The following is an 8,015-nucleotide window of genomic DNA, read 5'->3' as shown; positions in this document are numbered from 1 at the left end:
GGACAGACTCCACATCAAAGATTGCAAGAAAAGTCGAGCCCCAGGCCACAGTGTCAACAATTCTGGTGTCAACAACTCCAGTCACCTGTAAGAGGACTCATGGTGTTCAACTTTCTGATTGGCTAAATTCACTGAGTGAAAACTTTTTTTTTCTTTTTGCAGTACTGGGGATTGAACCCAGGTCCTTCCTACTGAGCTACGTCTCCAACCCTTTCATTTTTTATTCTGAGACAAAGTCAGTTAAATTGCCCAGGCTGGGCTCAAACTTGAGATACCCCTGCCTCAGCTTCCCAGAGTGCTGAGATTACAGGTGTGTGCCACCAAACCCAGCTTGTACTCATTGTTCTTAGCAGGACTGTTTGCAACAGTCAAATATGGAAACCACACAAACACGCATCCACAGGTGGTGAATCGATACCGAAATGTGGTCTTTCCCTATGATGGGATATGGTTCAGCCTTAGAAAGGAAGTTCTAAGCAAGGTGTGGTTGTGTGCACCCAGCACTCCGGGTGACTGAGGCAAGAGTGACAAACTTTGAGGAAATCGTGGGAAATTTAGCAAATTCAGAAGACCCCCATCTCAAAATTAAAAAAAAATTTTTTTTAAAGACTAGGGATATAGTTTTAGTGTGTCAGTTAAGGCCCTGAGTTCAATCCTGGGAACAGCAAAACAAAAACCAAAAAGCAACCAGTGAGCACACAGCTGTCAGTTTGATCCCAGCTTTCACTTCTCTTCAGCACGTGGAGCTGATAGGTGGAGGGTCACTGACCCTGTTTCATTTCTGGGGAACAACCAGCATGTTTTCCTGAATTCCCAGCAGATGAGCTAGAGATCTCTCCATGTCCTCACCAACACTTATCTTCTTGGTTTGGACCTTAGCCATTCTGATGAGTGTGATGCTGTGACCAGATGGAAGGTCTGGGGGTTGTTTCAAGGTTTCTGGTATCCCGAACAAAGAAAAGAATAAGGCACTCAGGAGTAACAAGAGGAAGATTTATTTAAAGTGAAAGTTAAAGTACATTCCCCAGGGTGGGAGCAGGCCAACGTGAAGAGCTCCCAGGGGCAGGGTTTCTTAAAGTCCTGGGATTGTGGGAGGGCCCACAGCTGGGGATTCATAGGAGTCAAGGTCCAACAAAATACGTGACTCAGCCCACCTGTCAGGAGGGGCAGTTTTTGACCAGAGTAGTGGGTCATGGCTTCCAAATCCCACTTGGGGTGGAGATGGAGGTGAAAAATGCACTGCAAACAATGTTAGAAGAAGGCCAAAGGCATGTACTTTTGGGTTTATGCACGTCTGAGGAGTCTTTGAGGGACATTGTGACCTTTATCTATAGGCTTTCTAATATTTAGACATAGTTGACCTGGTTTGGTTTTAATTCTTGCCCCACAGCTTTCTGTTGTTCACTTGCTCTTGCTCTCCTTCCTACCTCCTGTGGTTGCCAGCTCTCTGAAAATCACAGGATGGATGTGGCCATGCACTCTTCCTGCCACACTCAGTGAAGGCCGCTGCAGGCCCATGATCTACACCAGGGCCAGGGCACTGTGTGCATGCAGGGATGGGAGGAACTGCAGGTATGGCAGCCCTCCTGGAAACTACCTCATTTTAATGTATCTGTTGTGGGAATTTTGTAGCTTTTACTTAAAGAGGTTCCCTTCTACTCTTAATATGCTAAATGTTTTATTATGAGTGTTACCTTTTATGAAATGATTTTATTTTTGTAGTTTCTTGAATTTTAAATTGTAAATTTCACTCTGTGAAGTCAACCTGCATTCCTGGAATAAACTCAATTTTGTTTTGAAATTCATTTCCCCTAGATTTAATTTGTTAAAGTTGTGTAGGATTTTTACATCTATATTAGATAAAAGTTGATTTACATAACAATCCTCTTGTGTAATGTCTCTGTCACTCTTTGAGATCAAAGTTACAATGCTGGCCTCCCAGAGTTGGGAAATGTTTCTTTTCTTTAAAAGAGGCTAAAATTTGAAGTTTTGGGGGCTTGTTTTTTGAGGGGCTTTATTTTGGGACATTGGGGATTAAGCTCAGGGCCTGGTTCATTCTAGCAAAGTACTCTACCATTGAGCTACAGCCCGTTTCTTTTTTGAGGTCTCACTAAATTGCCTGGACCAGGCTCAAACTTGTGATCTTCCTGCCAGTCAAATGAGTAGCTAAGATTACAGGGATGCACCACCACACCCAGTTTCTGGAGTTGTTTTGGTTTTTGTTGTTGCTGTTGTTTTGTTTTGTTTTAGGCAGGGCCTCCCTTTGTAGTCCAGGCTGGCCCTAAACTCACTATGCAGCCCAGACTGACCTCCAACTGATGATCATCCTGCCTCAGCCTCCTGAGTGCTGGGATTACAGGTGTGTGCCATCATGCCTGGCCGGCGTTATTTCTTTTCATTCTTTTTTGTTGTTGTTGTTACCAGGGATCAAACTCAGGACCTTATGCTTTCAAGGCCCAAGGATTTATTTAAATGTTTGAAGTATTTGTCAGCAAAACCATCTGGGCCTAAGGTTTTATTGTGGGAAGCTTTTAAATTATAATTTTAATCTCTTTAATAGTGTTAGACATTTCTGGTTTTCTATTGTTTTCTTGTACAAGTTTTAGTAAATTATGTTTTCCTAGAACTCTATTTCATATACTTTTTTGCAGATTCCTTTATATTATTCTTCTATCTTTTTAATACTTAGACTTGTAGTGATGACCCCTTTCACAATCTTTTGTGGTTTTGTGCTAATTTTTTTACCTTGTCAGTCTTGACAGGGTTTGCCAATTTTATTTTCCTTTTGAACAAAACCTTGGCTCTTTAGATAATCTTTATCATGTTTTTTTATGCCTCATGCATTTCTGTTCCTACTTTTATTAGTACTGTCTTTGGTGTATTTGGATTTAACTTTTTATATAATTTGATTTTGGAAAAAATTGTCAATTTTTACTTTAGATGGGCAATTAAGTCAATAAATATGTTGCTTATGGGATTAAACTTGTATCAATTTTGTGATAGTTTTGTCAACTTGATTAGATTGAAAAATTGTAGGAAATAAGGGCACTTCTGGCTGTGTCCCAGTAGAAAACATCACAGCACCGACCAGTAGGGAGAAAGTTCAGATAGAACAAAAGCAAGAGAACCAGTGTGGTGGCACATGCCCATAATCTCAGCACTCTGGGAGGCTGAGGCAAGAGGATTGAAAATTTAAGACTAGTCTGGGTAACTTAGACGTCCAAAAATAAAAAAGGGCCTCGATGTAGGTCAATGGGAAGGCCCTAGGTTCAACCCTCACTACCACACGTGTGCGTGTGCACACATACATATACAAAATGGGCCAGAGAGCCAGCTAGCATATACTCTTTTTCTCTCTGCTTCCTGGCTCCCATGAGGTAAGCAGCCTTCCTCTACCTCTCCCTTCCTTTCACCATTACTATTATTTTTTGTCTCACCTCAGGCATAAAAACAATAGAGCCAGCTGTGGGCTGAAACCTTGAACAAAAGCAAGCCTTTCTTCATTTTCCTCAAGTATTTTGTCAGACAGAAAGTGAACACAAATCAGTCTTGTTTATGTGAAGGCAATCCATTTGTTTTCTGACAGTCTTCTCAATTTCTTTGTCTTTGATAGTCTTACATCTTTTGCCATGTTACTACTGGCTGAAGGTAGCTTCCATTTATAATCATTCCAGTGATTCCTAAGAGTGAGGTGCAGAGGTCCTTGATTGTTACAGTGGACTTAGCTCCTAGATTTCACTTCTTGTGAAGATTGTTAGGTGGACACACACTTGACTGCCATATCTTCCTGGTGGATTGATCATTTATCATCATAATTCCCTTTGTCCTCACAAGTTCCCTTTGCTCTAGCACATACAGCCACTCCTGTTGTTTTAATTTTTTCCAGTATTAGAGATTAAAACTCCAGGCTTATCCAGGATGGGCAACTGCTCTTCTGAGCTACATCCTTAGCCCTCTTGGTTTTTAAAAAAGTAATGCTTACATGACACACCTTTTCCATTCTACACTTTCAATCTACATCTTTACATCTGAGGCATGGAGGAGACAGCATCTTTCGTCGTGGGTTTTTATGCATTGTTTAGAACAACATTTTGTTTAGAACATTCACATTTATATCACTGGCATATAAGGGTGGAGTCTGCCATTTGATTACCATTTTGTGTCTGTTCTCTCTCTCATGCCTTATACTTTTGTTTGTTTTTTGGTACCGGGGATAGAACACAGGCAGGCGCCGGAACCACTGAGCCAAATCCCCGGCCTATACCTTATATTTTAAAATGTATTTTTTATTAGTGTTTCCAGTACATAGTTTACATTCATCTTAGACAGTACATGAACTTAATATATCTTGGTTCTTTCTATTCCCCTTTCCTTTCCCTTCTTTCCAACTATCTCCATCTCTTGGGGCTTACCTGGGATTACAGGTGTATATCATCAGGCCCAGCTAAATTTCCACCCTCTTGAAACTTCACAGTAGGCCTTACATTTCAACACCCAAGGCATGGGAGACATTCAGCTGTACCAAGCTATAGCAGAGGGTGTTATATTGATTTCTGCCTCCATCCTTCCTGCCACACCTTCTTGGTGTCTAAAAGCCCCAGCGATCTCCTAGTTCAGTTTTCTATGTAGGGAGATTCCTTTAGGCATTCCTCATAGGTAGGTCTGTCAGCAACAAGTCATGCTGGTTTGCCTTTTTTTTTCTTTTTTTTTTTTGGTACTGGGGATTAAACTCAGGCCCTTGCACTTTCAAGGAAGGCAGCAGAATCACTGAGCTAAATCCCCAGCCCAATAAACTTTTTTTTTGGTACCAGGGATCAAACTCAGGTCCTTGTACTTGTGAGGCAGGTGCCAGAACCACTAAGCTGAATCCCCAGCCCTGAGCTTTGTCTTTTTCTGAAACATCTTTTATTCTTCCTTCACCCCTGAAGAACATCTTACTGAACAGAATTCACAGGTGACATTCTGCACACCTGAAAATAAAGGGCCCCTCCTTTCTGGCCTATGTGAATTAGTTACTGTCAATCAAAGGTGTGTCCTTCTTTAGGCAATGCATCATTTCATATCGGCTGACATTTTTCCTTGCTTTAGTTTTCAAGTTTACTATGATAAGTACAAGTATGGCGTTTTGGAGAGCTAATCTTTTGAGGCCTTGCTCAGCTTCTTGAACTTGTGTATTTATGTCTTTCATCAAATTTAGAAGTATTCAGCCATTAGTTCTTTAAATACATTTTAGTTCCACACACTCTCTCTTCTTGTTTTGGTACCAGGGATCGAACTTGGGTCCTTGGGCTTGCAAGGCAGGCAGCAGAACCACCGAGCTAAATCCCTGGCCCCACACTCTTCTTGTTCTGGAATGCTGGTGTATGAATTATTACACTAAAGACCCTAAGACTCAGTTCATTTTTCCCCCTCTATTTTCTCCCTATGGCTGATAGATTAAGTTGTTTCTTTATCATCTCCACTGTGCTTCCAATAATGGACATGATATCTTGTTATATTTTTTCAAATTCTATGATTTCTCTTTGGCTGCTCATAACTTTTATTTCTTTGCTAAATTTTCCCACTTTTTTGTTTCAAAATAATGTGTATTACTTTTTATGGGTAATTCTATTTTAAAGCATCTTTTTATGTGTGCTTTGACATCCTTCATATCATGGTCTTCCTGGTTTTTGGTATGACAAATTATTTTCAAATGTACCTCGGACACCTGGCTCCATTTAATTCTATGCTGGTAGGTAGCCACTTTAATGAGTTTAGTGTATAGATGTTGGCTTACTTTTGTTCCAGTGTGGATTTTGTCTTCAGGGCCCTTGCATCACCCTCTTGGTCTGCTTTATCCTCTGGCACTAGGAAGAGGGGGAGTGTTCATCCCTGTTGGTATCAGCTGTAGGGATGCCTGGGGTTGCTTGGTGTGTGGGTCTCCATGTGCCACAGCAGAGGACCAGGCGGTCTCAGGCCCTGTGTGGTATGGAGCAGGGTTAGTTTTTAGCTATCTTGGGGCAGACTGTAAAGTGAGTTTAGAGCTCCTCAACAGGCCTTTGGTTGGCATCCCCTTTCCCAGTCAGAAAGGATATTTTCCTTGAAGATTTGTCTATGTCTGCTGGCAGGACTCTGTGGTACCCAGTTCAGCAATACTGGTACGTAGAAGAGAAAAAGAAAACCCAGGGACTCTTGGTAATGTTGTCCTCCAGTCCTGGGTCCTTAGCCAGTGTCTTAATTCCAGCTCTCAGGTCCTTCCTCTGTTGGCTGTTGTTACATGCAGATTCAGTTGTATTTAGGTGGAGAAAGCAAGGAAGTCCTGCTCTGCTCATTTAAGCATGTATTATCACTGGTCTTGACCATAATGTCGTAGCTTCACTGCCTTCCTCTCTGGCTGGTCCCAACCTGGTCCTAAACAGCAGTCAGGTGTTTCTTAAAAAAAACTCAGACCTGATCTCCAAAGCTCCACCTTCAACCTGCCCTGCCACTCCCCTTTCCACCACTGGAGAATGGATGCTTTGTTCTGCTTCATTTCCTGGGACACTGTCAGCCTCCTTCCCTTATGTGGCTCCTGCAGCTACCAGAACAATGGATCACAGGTCAGCAGCAACTCACACTACATACACAGTGCCTTACAGTCCTGAGCACTAGAGTCCAAGTCAGGATGCCATCATGGTAACAAGGTGGGCTCTTCCTGGCCTTTTGGGCAGCTGTGGATGGACATCCTCATACTCACAAACTTCCCTTATGAGGACAGAAGTCTCACTGAATTAGGGCCCACTCTAGTGACCTTATCCTAACGTTGTTACCTCGCAAAGACCCTGTCTCCAAACAAGGCCACATTCTGAAACAGAGGTTAGGACTTTAACATGTCAGTGTGAAGCACCCAAATCCATCCAGTGACACCCACCAGAGGGTCTTTGCAGGCCCCCTGGCTGGCAATTCTATCTGCAACTCTTTCTCCAGCCTCCAACCCATTGACCTAGTTCACTATTACATTTCCTTGGAGTTCACTTCTGGAATCACTTTCTCAGGACACCCTTACAGACTGAGATCAACCTTCTTTCCTGGTCATTGTTTTGGGACCACTGTAGCGACACAACATTAACATTTTAGAAAACCAGTGTCAACAACATATTAGAAAAACAGTCCAGTTCTTAAAATTAAGGACATTTTCACAGTGGGAAGCCCCGTCTCCTGTCTCCTGCCTCCTGCGTATCTCTCCCTGCTGGGACCAATGCTGAGCATGCAGCAGGTGACCTAAAGCAAGGTGGGACCCGAACTGCGGAACGGTGAAGGGACCCCTAGATTTCCACAGCGAGTAACCCACCCCTCCACTGTCTACACAGACACGCGGGCAAAGACTTTCCAGCAAGAGGCCTGGCCAGAGCGGCCGCTGCCTTCCACCATTTTGGAGCAGGTGGACACCCATCCGGGACAAGGGACAAAGGGGACACCACGCTGCGCGGGCATAAAAGCAAGTCCGTCCCTCTGCCGAGTCGAGCCCCAAGGACAGGAGAACCCCATCTCAGAAGATCTAGAACCATCCGCAACCCCGCCCCGGAGTGTGATCTGCCCCACGGCCCCGCCCTCAAAGCCCTTGCCCAGCCTCTAACTGCGAACTGTCCGGGATGCTCTCTCCTCACCCCAAGTCCCAACCCCAGACGAGGTCCCTCTAGTCCCGCTTCCAGCCCGACAACTAGCCACACGCTTTAGGTCCTCCCAGCCCTCAGGCCCGTGCCCTGCCGCAAACCGCTATTCCAGCCGCGCCGGCCGGAAGTTATGCCGTAATTCGCGCAGTGGCTGTCGTAAGAGCGCTAGTTGCCGTGGTAACGAGAAACGCGCGCAAAATGGCGGCAGAGGCGGAGGGGGCCGCAGGCCCCGCAGAATTGGCGGAGGCGGCGGAGCTGAGCCGCGTGTTGGGCCGTCTGCTGCCAGGGCTGGAAAATGACAGCAAACTGGGACGGCGGCGCGCTCTGGAAGCCCTGCAGCGCGTACTGGAGGATTCAGCAGGGCCCAGCGCCGACCCCGCCGCT

The sequence above is a fragment of the Fukomys damarensis genome, unplaced genomic scaffold (assembly GCF_012274545.1).
Source record: "Fukomys damarensis isolate Sample0158 unplaced genomic scaffold, DMR_v1.0_HiC HiC_scaffold_17, whole genome shotgun sequence".
NCBI classification, from domain to species: domain Eukaryota; kingdom Metazoa; phylum Chordata; class Mammalia; order Rodentia; family Bathyergidae; genus Fukomys; species Fukomys damarensis.
Note: the sequence above shows the minus strand (reverse complement) of the source record.